The sequence below is a fragment of the Phocoena sinus genome, chromosome 19 (genome assembly GCF_008692025.1).
Source record: "Phocoena sinus isolate mPhoSin1 chromosome 19, mPhoSin1.pri, whole genome shotgun sequence".
In the NCBI taxonomy this organism is placed as follows: Eukaryota; Metazoa; Chordata; class Mammalia; order Artiodactyla; family Phocoenidae; genus Phocoena; species Phocoena sinus.
Genome location: NC_045781.1, coordinates 55,434,840 through 55,448,584, shown reverse-complemented (window position 1 = coordinate 55,448,584; position 13,745 = coordinate 55,434,840).

Below are 13,745 nucleotides of genomic sequence, written 5' to 3'. Positions count from 1 at the left end.
GCGCTCACTATGCGATAGGTGCTGGAGGAAACTCCCAAACACACAGTGTCTGGGGTCAGAGTCCCCACATCACACCCCCGAGGTGAGGCTTTGCGCGCAGGCGATACGGAAGTGCTCCTGGGATGGCGGCCTGGGAGTCGGACGGGACAGGTGCGACTTCAGGCCCAGTCCCGGCCTCAGCCTGCAACGTGCAGGAATCACGCGTGATACACACGGAAATGCTGCAGGAGGGGAAAACATCTTAACGAGTTTGCCCTGAATATGAAAGGCGAAGGGAAGGGGAATTACCCGGCCGCCTCTGCCAGAACCAGCCAGGGCCCCAGGGGCCTCAGTTTCCCCCTTTATAAGTGCACGATGACCCAGGGTCTGGCCTGCTAGGGCTGCTGTTAGCCTCAAGCAGGGGCTCATACTGTCAGCTGTGACCATCAACCATCACTCAGCTCGGGCACCCGAGGCTACCCTGGTACAACTTCCTTCTGGTTGGCGTGGGGGCCTGTCCGCAGCATGAAATTAACCACATACCCTTCTGACCGAGGCAAGGTAGCATTAAAGCATGATTGAGACGAAGTACCAGCTTCTGGCCAAGCCCATCCTCTGCTCCTGCCCCGCCGGTCCCACCCAGGATCTGCCCTGCAGCCCAGCCTCACGGCTCTGCTTCTGGTAAATGGGAGGTGAGGGCCAGCTGCAGGCAGGAAATGGCTTACAGATGGTAGGTGGGCCAAAGGCAGCTAACACCGAGCCAGATCGGGGGTCATTTAAAGGCTCGGTACGTTGAAAGCCCTGAGCTGGCCTGGCCCAGCCCAGCCACAGCTGAACAAGCAACAGGCAGGCCGGAAACACTGGGCTTTTTCAGGCTGGACAACGGTCTTTTTAAGTGGAAATGTCAATCGGCTTTGAGAAGAAGACTCAGCCCTCGGAGAGAGGCCAGGGCTTTCCCTGACCAACGGCCTCGGCCGCACACGAGCTGACCCAACGGGGAGACCCGCTCCTACGTGGCGTTAGGAACTCGGGGGGCCTTGAGGAGACCCCCAAATGGAGCGGAAGTGGCTTTGGCCTAGGAGGAGATGCGATTCCTTCCTTCTCTCCCTGCCCATGAGCCAGTGAATGGATAAACCAAGGGTGGGCTGTCCTGATCGTGGGATATGATTAGGTCATAAAAGAGAATGAAGCACTGACACAGGTACGACATGAATGAACCTCGAAAACCTTATGCCAAGTGAGAGAAGCCAGACACCATCGGTCACATAGCGTGTGGCTCCATTTACATGGGACATCCAGAAGGGATAAACCCATAGACGCAGAAAGTAGGTGGATGGCTGCCAGGAGCTGGGGGAGATGGAAAGAGGGAGAATCTGCCTAACTGGTGTGGGGTTTTCCTCTGGGGTGAGGGGAAGGTTTTGGAACCGGATGGAGGTGGTGCTTTTCAACACTGAACGTGCTAAATGCCACTGAAGTGATCACTTTAAAAGCGTTCATTTTCTGTAATTTCACCTCAATGAAGTATTTTGGAACTGAAACGAAACCCACCAGAGTGGGCAAGACTGAACTCCGGCGGGACCAGCTGGAGCTGCCGATCAGAGAAGGAGGGATGTGGGCAGAGGAGGGGCGGGGGGGAACTCGGGACATGCGGAGATTTCGGAACGGTGGCATCCCCTGAATACGGAGGAAAAGGATGAGATGCCCCAGCTTCTGCAGGACCGGCTTGATGGTGGGAATCACCAGCGTCTGGAGCACAAAGGCCCCCGGAAGCTTCTGGAAGAAGAGCGATGAACCGTCTGTGTGTTGAGTTCGTGGTGCCTGGGGCCCTCCCGGGGTCAGGGAGCGGGGCTGCTCACGTGAGCATCTTCCACCAAGTGAGTCAGAGGGAGGGCTGCTAACATCTACCTGGAAAGACAGGCCACATGTCCTGTCTTCCGGAACCAGCCCTCCCTCCCCACCCCACTTCCGGGCTGAGCCCCGCGGTCAGAGTGGCTGCCGTCAGCTCAGCGGGCGGCAGACGGGGGTGTGTGTCTGGGCCGGGCGGGGTCGTAGAGGCTGGGGCTTCCTGTGGCTGGCAGCGGTGCTGTGCTCGTGTCAAAGGCACGGTCAGGATCCTCCCAGCTCAGCCAACCTTCCCTCGGGTTCGCCGGATTTGCCTCCAGCCATCTCTCTTTTGGGGCAGAATCCGGCCATCTGGGCATTAGGAGCCCCTCCTATCCTGATCGGGGCCGAAACACCAGAGGGCCCACATCAAGATGCCCGGGGATTGCCGCGCGCTCAGCCAGCCAGGCTGGGGCCCCGGCCTCACGAGGGTCAGGAGGGGAACTTATCCTGCTGTTGATAAACCTTGGAAAGCCAAACAGTCCCTCTAGAAGCCAGGCTGGGTTCACGGACATCTGGAAGCTGTTAGCCTACTTCCAGTCTCCGCCGATGCCCTTGGCGGTGGGAACGCTGTCCTCGGGGTGCAGAAGTGGGCCCGAGGAGAGGCCGTCCCCGCAGGAGAGGGGACAGGGGCCAGAGCACGGTGGGAACGTCACGCTTGGTGGCCAGAGGGTCAGCTGAGGACGCAGATCTCGCCTGGGTCCTGTCTGATGTGCAGACATGGAGAGGATGGGCAGCTGTTCCGGAACCTTCCATGTGGTGCACCAGGCCTCATCTTAGGCCTTCTCCCCAGACCCCGGGCTTCATCTCTTCGTACGCCCCTAGCCTTCCCCACTAGGGGGGGCCTTCCCTGGGCTGTGGCCTTTGGATGCTCATCAGCCCCCTTCCCTCCCCACCTCCCCACCCCCCTCAGAGCTCATGGAAACATTCCCTGTCTCCCTAAACTGGGTTGGAGCCCAGTATAGGCTCTTGGAGCCCCTGGTTAAACAATGAATCACAGGTCTGTCTCCTGGTTGTCGGCCCAGGCAGGCAGGGGTGTGTCTGGCTGCTGACATCTGTCCCTGCCTTGTACACCGTGGAAACTCAGGAAAGGATTTGTTGAATAAACGGATGGATCATTGGAAACCCCTGATAAGGGGTTTTTCTCGACTCCATTTGGTTTCTCCTATGGTAAACATGTTCAGAGACATGTGGCTGACAGAATTTCTAACTCTTCTTGTACTTGTGATGTTTTGAGGGAAAAGGAAGTAGAAACAAGAAGCAGCTACTTGTCAATGTTGCAAGGGCACACTCTTCACAGCTCTTCAACTGCTCCTAAACCTTCAGAGGCTTGTACCCTGCATGGGCAGAGCTGCCCTTCGGACTGGGTCCGGGAGGTGGGGTCGGGGTGGAGGGCTGAAGGGTCCTGTAGCATTCCAAAGAACTCTTTCCTGAGGTCTGGGGTTCCCACCTGTGCTCTGGGAACTGTGGTACAGGATTCCGCGTGCCTAGGTTTTCTTCAAGACAGCCGGGGTTGAAAACAGGGGTATGCATCAAAATGCAGATACCTGGGCTTGGCCAATTCAGCAGGTCTGGTTTGGGACCCTCAGCGTGGAGGGGCTTGAGGAGCTCGGGGTGATGGCATGGCCTGTTGCCTCTCTAGGGAGGGCCCCCAAATCTGGAGCCCAGGGATAGGGAACTTCCATGAACTACAGCTCATTTGGACATCCCCTCCCCTCCCCCACCTTGGTGACTTTGCGGGACTGAAGATAACTGGGGACCAGGGTGGCCCTGGTTAGCATTTAGATAAGCAGAATGGTCTGACTCACCAGCAGCCTCTCCGAAAGCCAGGTCTGGAAAATTTACACAAGGGGAAAAAAAAAAAAACGGAAACAAACAAACATGAAAAGAGAGGGCAAAAATGTCTTTAAAGAGGCTGGAACTAATTTGGGGGTTAAACCCAGCTGCCCACACAGATTCATTTCAGCTTTCCCAGTGTTATCCTATATGATTTATTTCCTGCTAAAGCATTTGACCACTATTGTGTCAACGGTTTCCATTTATCCTGGAAAGGCATCTTTTCCGGCTTTGGGGAGGTCCGACCAGGCCCCAGCTAAATTGGAACAACCACCACCAGTTTTGATTTGGAAAAAACAGAACCCACAAAAAAACAGAAGAGTAAAATAAATGCTGAGTCCAGAAGGAATCTTCAGACAACCCGGAATGAGTCACCCAGGGCACCTCTGGCCCTTGGAAAGATCTAGGTTTGAGTCCTGCTATGTGTCCTTGGGCAAATTACTTAACCTTTCTGAGCCCCGCTTTCCTCATCGATACAATGGGGACAGTAGTTGGACCACCTCACAGGGAGGTTGTGAGCATGGCCCATCACAAACACTTAAGAATGGTAGCCGTTACTATTCTTATAAAACGGAGACATTGTGAACAGTAAAGGACTTTTTCTCCCTACGCATAAGATATGAGTTCATACTGCAAAGTCTCCAAAGGGAACTGATAGTTCCAGGATTCCTCTTTTGGACAGGAAGGTCACTTGTCATGGAGGAAACAGGTGAGGTTCAAGAAAGGCCAAGGGATTCCTTTGCTCAAGGCTCACAGTCTGCTAAAGGCGGGGTTGTCTTCTGAATCTAAGCGTCCTTTCATCTGAAAGAAAAGGGACCCTCTTTTTGAAAGAAATGATTTGCCAACCCCTCACCTGAGTCATTCTTTCATCACCACGACCAAAGGAAACTCTTAAGCCAATGCTGTGAAGCTAGTTAGAGGAAAAAAGAACTTTCCACGAACTGATACGGAAGCAGGATGGAACGCAGGTGTTGGGAAAGGGGCTTCCGGAAATGAGTGAGAGAGGGTTTCTTGTGTGTGCCGGGGTCCGTGGCAGTCTGGAAGGGGGCTTGGATTTTGCCATGAGTGTGTGGATGGGGGCTGCAGGAGGGCAGGGCGGCTCGCCACCTTACACAGTTCCAGAGCAGCCACCATTCTGTGGGTTGCGATGTGAGGGGAACCCCCTGACTTTGGCCCAGGAAGTCTACACTGGCCCACAGCTGCCGGCTGGAACCAAGGGCCCCACAGGTCAGAGCACAGGAAAGGGCCACTTCCATCCGGTAAGTTCATCAGCACATCTGGGCTCCCCGTGGAAAGAGGAAGAGAGAGGCCAGGGGCTGGAGGCCAAGGGAACGATTCAAGGTCAGCACTGCAGAGCCAAATGAGGGACAGACGGAACAAGTGCAGGCTGGGGCCAGCAGCCCCACGCAGCCCCTGGGTTCCCACCAAGCCGGCGGCAGGCCAGGGTCAGCACAGGGATGCTGACCGGGCGTTGGGGAGCCCAGGGGTTCCCGGCAGTGACCCAGGCTGCGGCCGAGGACACAGACCATTCATTCTTGCCTGTGACCTTGACTGCCTCCTGTCGGGAGGGGCAGATGACAGGTGGGCAGGGGAGGTGGCCACGGCAGGGCACTTGGGATGACCTAAGAGTCTGGGAGGTACCCTGTGTTTCGGCCTTTCAGCTGTGACGTCCATTCTGACTCAAAGCCGGGCTTAGCACAGGCCGGAGGGGCCTAAGGGTGGGGACACCCCTGCAAATTCCATGATCCTTGCATGCAAGTCAGGGCGACTATAGCTCCACCCCATATTCTAATGAATATCTATGAATCCCCTCTGCCTTGTGTTTTACGTTGAGTTCTCTGGACGCAGGGCCTGAGACAAGGATTTGGTACAAAGAGCATGTTGGGGAGGTGCTCCCAGGAAGCACAAGTGAGGAGGTGCTGGAGGGAGGCGGGCAGGGGGAAGACGATAAAGAGAGCGGTCCTGAGCGGGCAGCCTGCTGGGGACCCCACGACTTGGGGCGTGGCGCTGAGTTGTCCCATGGGAGGGGCAGGACCTGGGGTTTATATACCATCCTCGTCCTTCCCTGCTTGAGGGCTGCTCCCTGGACGTTAACTCCTCTGCAAGGTGACCACCTGCCCCGGTCTGCCTGGGACTGAGGGTTTTCTGGGCTCTGGGGCTTTCAGTGCTAAAGCCAGACACGAGTGGGTCACCCTACTCTCTGGCCCTTCTGGGGACCCCTGATGCACCCCGAGCTTGCTCCTGTGGCCAGAGAAAGCCCTTGCTTAGGGCACTGCAGGTAAGAAGCCGTGGGCATGAGTCACGACGGCGAGTTCAGAGCGGACACGGGCAGAGGACATCTAGCGTTTATCTGCTACACCAGGCCGCTCACCCCCGTAAATCTGTGACTGCCACACCTCCCCACATCCTTCCTGCTGTCTTCCCTCACCCACCAGCCACAACACGCCGACCAGCCGCGACGTTCCACAAACGCTCCCGGCACCTCTGACCTCAGGGCCTTTGCACTGGCTGCTCCCTTTGCCTGGAAATCTTTTCCCCAGACACACCCATAGTAAAATGTAACCTCCACGAGGGAAGTTTGTTAGGTGCCATCAGTGCAGTGTTCCTACTGCATAGAACAGCACCTGGCGCTTAGTAAACACCTACCCACTAATAAATGAACAAAAAGGATCTACAGCAACAGGAAGTGGAATGAACGGTCTCAAAGGCACCTGGAGATGAGACTCCAGGCCTTTCCACCCATGGAGATCGCTTCCTCCGAAGGAAATTGGGGAAATGTCATATAGACGCCCGACAGACCGAGGGGGTTCCTGATACTTGCCTTTGGCTGCCAGCCCCGATGCCTTGTGCCCTGTGAGCCCCCAGCAACCCCCGCAGTTGTCATCAGAGGAGGCATGGCCCAGAACCAGGACTTTCACAGTTCTTCACTTTAGAAAATTAGTCCATGCAGAACCCCACCAAATAAAACCAAAAATGTGGTTTTGCCTTCATTAAAGCAAGGTGAGGGATCTAGGCCCTTGGACAACCCTAGGGATTCAGGGGACAGCTTGATATCCACTCACGTGGAGCGGGAGGGGTCTCAGCACGGACATGTACAAAATCTGAGCAGCTGAGACCCGAGCTTTGCAAACAGCAGCTGCGCACCCGTGAGCTGCGGGTCACGTTAAATGCAGAGTCCGACGCGTAAGGTTTGGGCTGGAGCCAGGGCCTCTGCATTTCTAACAAGCTCCCAGGTGATGCTGAGGCCGCTGGTCCACGGCCAGGGCTTGGAGGCTGCACATTGGGGAAAGTCTCCCCTCTCTGCCCAACAAAGGAAGAATTTAATAACCTTGCCTGCAGCTTCTACCAGGTCAGCAGGGGTGAGGTCTAGGAGAGAGGTGGCAGAGCCCTTGGAGTCCTCAGCAGTGGGCAGAACAAGGCAGCCTCTCAGATAAACAGGCAGGCCCATGGGTCTGAGTCAGGGTACTGCGTACGCTGCTGTGACAAAGAGGCCCCCTAATACGCTGGTTTAAACAAGATAAGATATTGTTTCTCTCACAGTCCAGAGGGAGGTGACTGCTAGGAGGGCAGTTTTGTGAGCTTCAACACATAGTTTTTGTCTCTGGATCCAGAGTGGTTGCTCCAGCCCCTGCCATCGTGTCTACATCCCAGATAGTGGGAAGAGGGAAGAGGCAAAGGGAGCCCATGCCCATTCGTTTTAAGGGTGCAGTCTGGCAGTGGCACATAATGCTTCTGTTCACATTCTGTTGGCCAGACAGAGTCCAGCGATCATTCCTAGCTGCAGGGGAGGCTGGGAAATGAACAGTCTTCAGCCCAATGAAGGCTGAGGCGTTCTACCGTGAAAGGAAGAAAGGGGATGGATATTGGTGACATCGATAGGAAGAGAAGTTGTTACATTAAAACCCTAGACTTGAAGTTGTGTGAATGATATCCCAACAGCCGCATTAGGCAGAGGCTGCCTGCCCCAACTAGGCGCGTACAGAGTGTGTGGTCAGTGGGAGCGTGGCCCCCAAAGGTGTGCATGCTCCAATCCCCAGAACCTGTGACTGTGTGACCTTATACGACAAAGGGGACTTTGCAGGTGTGATTAAGGACCTGGAGATGGGGAGATTATCTTGGGTTATCCCATGGGCCCAATGTCATCACAAGGGTCCTCATAAGACTGAAGCAGGAGGGTCTGAGTCAGAGAAAGGAGATGTGAGGACAGAAGCAGAGGCTGGAGGGATGAGCACTGAGGATGGAGGAGGGGGCCACTAGCCAAGGGATGCGGGCGCCTCTAGAAGCTGGAAAAGGCCCGGAAACAGATTCCCCCCGCCCCTGGAGTGTCCAGAAAGAGCAGCCCTGCCCACACCCTGATTTTGACCTGCAAGACTCATTTCAGACTTCCGGCCTCCAGAACTGTTAAGAGAATACATTTATGTGGCTTTAAGGTGTTGGGTCTGCGACAGTTTGCTAACAGCAGCTGTAGGAGACTGTGCTAGGGAGAAACAGCCCTGCAGCTCACTGGGGTCCTTGTGGTTTGCGTCCACAGAGCCCTGGGTTCTTTATTGCTCCCGCGGGCCCTGCTCTTCGACCAGGCCTTCAGTGGCCTCAAGAGGCCTTTTTTTGGAGCCATCCTCTACCAAGCACAGACTTAGCTTCCGCTGCCCAATGACGATCATATGTAACCCGGAGAAATCGTGGGCCCCACGGTTGCTCAGCAAGTCCTCAAAGAACCCGTCAGCCTCTGCCTTGCAACTACCAGGGAACTTTGAGAGAGCATTCGAGGGCATCCAACCCAGCGGTCGTTGCAATAGCGCTAGATGCCCCTTTTCTTTCCTCCCTGTTCTCTAACAGAGTGGCCGGTCTCACTGAGCCCCCCAGGCGAGGCTCCGTCTCCCCGACTCCCAGTGTCCGCTCTCACCCAGGCCTCAGCAACCCCAGCGTCCAGAGGGACCACAGCTCCTGGCCCCCACTCACTGAGGAGCCCTCTATCCTCTCTGACTCCAAAACCACAGTTCTCTCATACTCTGCCTCTTCCTGGAGGATTCCTGATGATTTCTACAAATAAGCAACCATTTTACAAATAAGTGCTATTCACCGAGGGTTTCTTGTGTGCCGGGCGCTCCGCCCAACACTCGCTGGCCTACATGACCTTTAAACTTCAGAACCATCCTTCAGAATAAGGGTGGGTGTTATTATGCACCCCTCGCCCCTGCTGCAGGAAGGAAATGGGTGGAGAGGTCCGGTGCTTTGCCAAGGTCACCTTACTGGGAGGCAGAGGAGCGCGGGCTGGACCCCGGCCTGGCCGGGCACAGTCTCCAGCCGCTCCACCGCCTGCAGAGGACCATGTGCTCCACCAGCCGGAACAGCTTGTCCATGTTTGCTTCCAGAAGGGTGGCCCTCGGGGTCCCCTAAGGCCACGGCTCTCTTCCTATCGGGAAAGAGCTGGCACTGTGGGTCGGCAGCTGGGCGGGGGGCAGAGGGACTCCGTGGCCAGGAGTGATGATTCAGCATGCACACAGCCCGGCCTGAAGGACGGGTTCTTCTCTGCCAGAGGACACGTGACCCCTTGCTCTGGTCGGGCCGGGAGGCTTTGCCGAAACAGCATCCTTTCAAGGAGCCATACGGGCCGCAGGGGGGCCGCGGATGGCACCACCCTCGCCCTCTCCCACCGTCTTGGAAACCTGGGAGAAGCTGAGGAGGAGAAGCAGCCTGGCTGGGAGCCCAGAGCTCAGAGACTCAGTTTCTCATCTGTAAAATGGAGCGATAGCCTGTTTCCTGGGCCCAGGTGCTGGGGAAGACCCAGTGAGATCGTGGAAGAGGAAGTATTTTGGAAACTCACTCACTCCCTTAAACACTGTGGTAGAAAGCCTGTGACGGGGTGGGCTGGTGAACGGGACACGCAAGGGGGACCGTCCCGTGAGCCCTGCCCTCCAGGTGTCGTCAGTGTGGCCAAGAAGCCAACAGGCCACCAGACCATCATAGATGGGCCTAGGAACCTGAGGGTGCCAGAACATTCCGGAAGGTTCCAACATCAGGAAGGGAGCTGCAGCTGGAAGGATGAGCGGGCAGTTCGCAGTCTGACTCTGGGGAAACAGCAATCCTGGAGGCATGAGGCAGTCAGAACACGAACTCACCCCGAGACTCTGGGCCCTCCGATCCCCACTGGTCATTGAGGAAGCTCCTCAAATGACCAGTGAGGATGTGAGGCCCGGGAGGGAGTGACTTGTCCAAGGGCACACAGCTGGCACCTGGTGGAACCTTCCCGTGACAGCCTGTGCAAAGGCCCTGGGGTGTGGGGGACTTGGGAGAAGTGGTAAGTTTGTACTGGGGGTAGGGGCAGGCTCCGAGACCTTAGGGCCACCCCCAGCCCTGAAACTGAAGTCGTGAGATGGTGATGGGAAGGTGTGGGGCGATCTGAGCCAGAGGGGAGACTGCGGACAGAATCCTTCAGACCCCGTGGGAAGCACACGTGCCAGGAGCCCCATCCGTTCCCTGGTGACTCTCCTCCTCCAGAGTGGGGTGGGGGGAGAGTTTCTGGCTGGGGATGGGGGACTCTGCTTGGCCCTATCCTTCTGGACAAACATTTGGAGCAGGGTGGGGACATTTCCTCCTGGAGATAAGGCCAGGGCAGGCCTCCCGGGCAGCTGCCTACAAGGACAGCTGTAGACACAGGGCCTGGCTCCCTGGGCCTGGAGATGCTGCAATTCTTCTGCTGATAATTTAGCCCCAAGCCCCCAAAGATCTTAGGGGCTTAACCCACCTCAGGGACTGTATGATGTTTTCAGATAAAATCCAGCTGGAAAGTCTGCAGCCTTTAAAAAAAAACAACAACCCACAATGTGATGGGTTGCCCTACTTTGCTGTGTTATGAAGGGCTGACCTTGAAGGAGGGGCTGCAGGACAGAGCCCTAACTTGGAGATGAAATTGAACTCGGGTACCTTTTCGAAACTTTTTTGCTCAGGGGTCAAGTTGGGAAAAAAATCAAAATGTTCACAGGTCACTCTTTCCCTCCCCGCCCCTCATTAACAATAAAAAAAATAGCTTTAGGGCGTCTCATGGGCAAAACATGGGCTTTTTTAAAGGAGCTCTTTTGGGATATAATTCACAATGCCACACGATTCACCCTTTGAAAGTACACAGCTGGGTGGGTTTTGGCATATTCAGAGTCTTGCAACCATCAATACAATGACTTCTAGAATATTCCATCACCCCTAAAAGAATCCCTGTACTCTTAGTCATCCCCTCCGATCCCCCCACCCCCATCCCAGATCCCAGCCCCAGCAGCCACTAATCTGCTCTCTTGTCTCTATGGATTTTCTTCTGGACGTTTCATATACGTGGAAGCCTACGAGCCATGGTCTTCCGTGTCTGGCTTCTTTCACCCGAGCTTAACGTTTTCAGGGTTCATCCACGTTGCAGCCTGTGTCAGTGCTTCATCCCTTTTTATGGCCAAAATCCTATTCCGTTCTGTGGAGGGACCACGTCTTGCTTATCCATACATGCGTTGATGGACATCTGGGTTGTTTCCACTTCTTGGATGCTATGAATAGCGCTGCTATGAACATTTGTGTGCAAGTTTTTGTGTGTACCTAAATTTTCATTTCTCTTGGGTGCATAAGTAGAATGGCTGGATCACACAGTAACTCTATAACTTTTTAAGGAGCAGCCAGACTGACTGGGAAACCATAGCGTTTTACAACTTAAACGACCCATTTATTAAAAACTCACTAACACTTGTTGAGCACTTACTCTGGCCAGAGAGTCACACAAATTATCCTATTTCGTCCCCACAACAAGCTTATATGGTGTGTGCTGTCGTCGTCCCCATTGTATAGGGCAGGAGCTGGGGATCAGAGAGGTTGAATCACTGAATAGGGTGGCCCAGCTTCTAACTGTAGAGCAGGGATTTGAACCCAGGTAGGGGGTTCCCCTCCTTCCTGAACACCCCTGATGGGCAGCCTCTATTCTAGTGTCAGGAAAAGGACTGGGCTTCCTTTTTAGCTGTAGACGTTCTCATTTTGGAGAACTGACAACCCAAAGACCACTTTCTAATTCCTCCTCCTGGGAGTGGATTAGGGACTGGGTCACGATGCTGTATGACCATAACTGACCCACTCGTCCTTCACATTAACCACCCACCTGGCCAGCTCGGGCTGAGCCCTGCCGGGCTGGATCCCTGCTCCAGAACAACATCCTTGCAGCAAACTGCACCAAACTGGGCTTTTCTTCCTCAGAGCGGTATTGACACGTGACTGAACACGAACCAGTGTTACCATCTGGCCTGCTACATTGAAAGCAGTGGTTCTCAACCCTGAGCTGATCAGAATGCCCTGGAGGGGTGTTAAAACCCAAATTGCCTAAACAACCTAAGTGTCCATCAACAGATGAATGGATAAAGAAGATATATGTATCCACAATGGAATACTACTCAGCCATGAAAAAGGACAGAATAATGCCATTTGCAGCAACATGGATGGACCTAGAGATTATGATACTAAGTGAAATGAGTCAGAAAGAGAAAGACAAATATCATATGATATCACTTATATGTGGAATCTAAAATATGACACAGGGAATTCCCTGGTGGTCCAGTAATTAAGAATCTACACTCCCAATGCAGGGGGCCCGTGTTTGATCCCTGGTCAGGGAACTAGATCCCGCATGCCGCAACTAAAGATCCTGCATGCTGCAACTAAAAAAAACCCAAAATGACACAAATGAACTTATCTATGAAACAGACACAGATAGAGAGAAAACACTTGTGGTTGCCAAGGGGGAGGGGGTATGGAGGAGGGATGAATTAGGAATTTGGGATTAGCAGATACAAACTACTATCTATAGAATGGATAGGGCTTCCCTGGTGGCGCAGTGGTTAAGGATCCACCTGCCACTGCAGGGGACACAGGTTCGAGCCCTGGTCCGGGAAGATCCCACATGCTGCAGAGCAACTAAGCCCACAACTACCGAGCCTGCGCTCTAGAGCCCATGAGCCACATCTACTGAGCCTGTGTGCCACAATTTCTGAAGCCCGCGCGCCTGGAGCCTGTGCTCCACAACAACAGAAGACACTGCAATTAGAAGCCCGCGCACCGCAACGAAGAGTAGCCCCCACTCGCCTCAACTAGAGAAAGCCCACGCGCAGCAACAAAGACCCAACCCTGCCAAAAATAAATAAATAAAATAAAATAAAAATGAATAAAATCTATCTTAAAAAAAAAGAATGGATAAACAAGGTCCTACTGTAGAGCACAGGGAACTATATTCAATATCCTATGATAAACCACAATTGGAAAGAATAATGAAAAAGAATATATGTATGTATAACTGAATCACTGCTGTACAGCAGAAATGAACAAACATTGTAAATCAGCTATACTTCAGTGAAATAAATAAATAAATAAAACAAATACAAATTGCTGGGCCTACCCTCAGAGAGTCTGATGCTGTGGGTCTGGGGTGGGACGTGAGAGTCTGCATTTCCAGCGAGCTTCCAGGTGAGGCTGACTCCGCTGGTCTGAGGCAATAGGAAGTCAGCAGTATTAGGGCTGGTCCGTATGACTTGAATAAGGTGTAACGTGCTTCTTCCTCTAGTTGGGCAAAACTGCATGTGAGGAATGAGGTTCCTGATTCATTTGGGACCATTCTGGACCTCCACCTGGGGGATGCTTGGAGAGAACGTGGGTTCAATTGGAAGGAAGAAGAGGGGCTGCCTAGACGGGGTGGGCAGGAGTTTCACAACTTATCAAAGTACCAATTCAGACCCCTCCCTTTGTATTTGTAAACTGATCCCTGGTGCTCTGCTGCCCCCTAGTGGTGGGCAATTCTGTACCGCCTCCTTTGGGAGGTGCCCCTTGATTGCCGAGTGTAGGTGGGGGGCGCCTGCTCCCCCAACCCCAAGGCCAGGGTCCTGGTACTTGCTCTTTCTTGGGAACTGATCTGCTGTCAGTCATTTACACTTTAGTAAGAGTCAGTTCAAGTCCTTGAGCTCCGTTCCAGGGCAGACTGCCACTTAAATCCCAAAGCTTATGCTGGAGGACAGGAAGGATTCCCCGCTGGCTTTAAG